Source organism: Penaeus monodon, chromosome 26 (genome assembly GCF_015228065.2).
Source record: "Penaeus monodon isolate SGIC_2016 chromosome 26, NSTDA_Pmon_1, whole genome shotgun sequence".
NCBI lineage: Eukaryota > Metazoa > Arthropoda > Malacostraca > Decapoda > Penaeidae > Penaeus > Penaeus monodon.
The window spans coordinates 18,560,816-18,564,531 of NC_051411.1; positions in this window are offsets into that span (position 1 = coordinate 18,560,816).

Here is a 3,716-nt window from a genome sequence, read left to right on the forward strand (position 1 = left end):
TCGAGACGGTGTCGAGTTCGTCATTAATGCGCTGAACGACACCTGAAAGCGCATTGTGTCGAGCTAAGTGCGTACAGTCGTCAGCATAGAGGATAGTGAGTGAGTCTGTGTGTGGGGTCTGGAAGGCGTTTGTATATAGTGTATAAAGTGTTGGGCTGAGTATGCTGCCCTGAGGTACTCCAGCGTGCATTGAAATGGTTCCTGAAACTTTGTTTAGAAATTTAAATTTTTGCCTGCGGTTATCAAGAAAACTGCAGAGTAATTTTTTTCATTAAAGGTGGGAAATTAAATGTTGTGCACAGCTTGTACTTCAGGCCAGCATACCAGACCGTGTCGAAGGCTCGCTCAACATCTTTGGTGACAAGAACAGTCTTTAGTCGTCGGTCTTTGTTGTTGTTTATGTAATTTGTGATGATGTTGAGTGTGTCCTGCGTCGAGCGATGCGAGCGAAAGCCGAATTGTTTGTGTGAAGAAGGTTATGGTCTTCGAGATACCACCTTAGTCGAGTGTTTATGATTTTTTCGAAAAATTTTCCTAATGTCTCGAGTAGACTAATAGGGCGGTAACTCTTGGGGTCAGTCGGGTCTTTTTGTGGCTTAGGAATGAGGGCCACTAAAGCAGTCTTAAAGGGAGAGGGAAAACAGCCGGTAGCGAGAGAGGCGTTGTAAAGGTGAGTCAAAGCTTGTATGAGGTTGTCAGGAAAGTGAATAAGAGCGTTGCGTCCGATCTGTGAGGACCATGGAGCCTTACGAGGAAACCTCTTTATATTTTTTCTTTTACTTCCTCACACGAGATGGGGGCTGTGAGTTCGCAGGTGTCGTCCAGCCTATCCAGTCGGATAATTGGCTTTGGGTTAGTTTCTACCCTGTTCTCTTGACTCCAAGTATCAGTTTCTTGAATTCTGTGGGTGAATAGGGGATGAGGAGGGTGAGGGTAGAAAACTGGGGCCCAGTGTTCTTCAAAAATTTTAATAACATCCACGGGATCTGAGACTTTTACGTTATTGTGATTGAGGTTGGAGAAGGGAGGGAACCTTTAAGTTGTTTAATTTTTTGCCAAAATTCCCGTGGATTGCGAACTCTGTTCTACTTTTTTAACTAAATTTGTCTAATATTTTTATCGGTCGTTATCAAGACTATCGATGACGTGTCTTCGTAGAATAGATAAGTCCCATCGAACGTGGTTTAATCTGTTTAAATTTTGACTTCGAAAACGGGTCAGGAGACGTTTTGTCCTTTCAGATGGCTGAAATGATATGCGAGTTTTATACTGAGACCTGGGGATGGTGCTCAGCATAGTTGCGGCGATGGAGGCGAAGATGTAATTCCAATGCCCATTTATTGTTTGGGAATCAAGCCCATCTAGATCAAATTCAAAGTTTTGATAATTTGATTTTGATTTAAACGACTCCCAGTCTGCATGTTCTTACCGGAAAGATCGTCTTTCTTTGTTTAGTATTGGTGATGTGGAAATTTTAATCATGATGGGTATGTGGTCTGAACCAACGTTTGAACCGGGTTGTAGGTGTGTGTGGTAGGCAAGTGCTGGCCTGTTCCCGAAAACGAGATCAGGGCGGCCCTTTCCTCTGGGTGTGTATGAGGTGAAGAAGTCGGATCCTATGTAGTGGAGTCTTTTGGTTTCAAAAATAGCAAAGAAGAGTGGGAGGTTTGTATAATTAAGTAAATTGTTGAGGCAAATTAGTCCTTGGTTTTATATAGGCAGTGGAAAGGATAATGGGGCCCTGTCGGCTGAATAACCGGACTGCCATGAAGTCAGGGTGGCTGAATGAGAGGGTGAGAAACTCATGAGCGATGGTGGATTTTATGAGGATACAGGACCACATTTGCAATCCGCCCCCTGATTGCCTGGATGTATAACCATAGTGACGAATTCTATAGCCATTGGTGATGGATATAGGATTCAGCAGGAGCACATCCGGACGTTCTTGTTCTAAAAAGTCGTAAAAAATATTATGGATCGAAAAAAATGACCTTACATTTGCTTGAACGATCGCTAGCATGCTACTCAGGGTAGACCCATTTTACCTGGGTTTAGCTGTTCCCCATAGCGGTTCCGTGATCGAGCTTCGATCACCGGTTCCTCGAGGTCAGGGAAAAAGTCTTGCGAACAGGACAAGAGCGGAAGTCCTGGGAACCGGCGGACCAATACCCAATACTTCTGCGCTTTCCCAAGAGCACGGCAACGGCTCCCTCCAAGGGGAGAGGGAGCTCTTCCCCGACATCGAGAACGGCCTCGACGTCAATCTCGGAGCCGCTACTCTCGTCGTCAAGGATGGTGTCATCCATACGATGACGACGAGGCTGCGGGACTGGGGGATCCTTTTTGTCTTTTTGGGCGTGCTTGTTTGGTGGTGAGATTCGTTTGCGTTTGTGTTCAGAGTTTTTTTGTAGCGTTAAGTGCTTTTATAGTTTCTTTTGGATTTCGTTATGCTGCAAGTTACAAAACGAGGTGTCTTTGTGTGGAGCAATGAGGTTCTGGGACAGTGTTTGTCATCTCAGTTGGTGGGGCTATTTGATGAAGGGGCAAACCTCATTTCCCCTAATAAGCGACCTAGCAAACCCGAAGGAGTCAGTCCGAGTCCGTTCCTTGAAGCGCGAACACTTTTCCCCTTGCAAGTAGAATAACGAAGGAAAGTACAAGAAAACAGAGAGAGAGAGAGTGAGAGAGAGAGGAAGGGGAGAGGGGGGAGAGGGGGAGAGGGGGAGAGAGAAGAGGAGAGAGAGGAGAATGAGAGGGGAGAGAGAGGGGAGAGGGGAGAGAGAGAAAAGAAGAGAAGGAAAGGGAAAAAAAAGACAAAGAGAGAGAGAGAGAAGAGAGGAAGAGAGGAAAAAGAAGGGGGGGAGAAAAGACAGGAGAGAGGAGAGAGAGAGGAGAGAAGAGAGGGAAAAGGGAGGGGGGCGAGAGAGAGAAGAAAAGGGGAGGAGAGAGAGGGGCGAGAGAAAAAGGGGGGGAAAAAGAGGTGAGAGAGAGAGGAGAGAGGAGGGAGGGAGGGAGAGAGAGGGGGGAGAGAGAGAGAGAAGAGAAAAGAGAGAGAAAACAGAGAGACAGGGGAGGGGAAAGAGAGAGAGAGGAGAGAGAGTGGAGAGAGGGGAGAGGGGAAGAGAGAGAGGGAGAAGAGGGAGAGGGAGGAGGGAGAGAAAGAAGAAGAGAGAGAGAGGGAGGAAAAGAGGAGGGAGAGGAGAAAAAAAAAAAAAAAAAAAAAAAAAAAAAAAAAAAAAAAAAAAAAAAAAAAAAAAAAAAAAAAAAAAAAAAAAAAAAAAAAAAAAAAAAAAAAAAAAAAAAAAAAAAAAAAAAAAAAAAAAAAAAAAAAAAAAAAAAAAAAAAAAAAAAAAAAAAAAAAAAAAGGGGGGGGGGGGGGGGGGGGGGGGGGGGGGGGGGGGGGGGGGGGGGGGGGGGGGGGGGGGGGGGGGGGGGGGGGGGGGGGGGGGGGGGGGGGGGGGGGGGGGGGGGGGGGGGGGGGGGGGGGGGGGGGGGGGGGGGGGGGGGGGGGGGGGGGGGGGGGGGGGGGGGGGGGGGGGGGGGGGGGGGAAAAAAGAAAAAAAAAAAAAAAAAGGAAAGGGGAGGGGAAAAAAAGGGAAAAAGAGAGAGAGAGAGAGAGAGAGGGGAGAGGAGGGAAAGAAAAAAAAAAAAAAAAAAAAGGGGGGGGGGGGGGGGGGGGGGGGGAGAGGGGAAAGGGAAGGGAAAAGTGGGGGGGG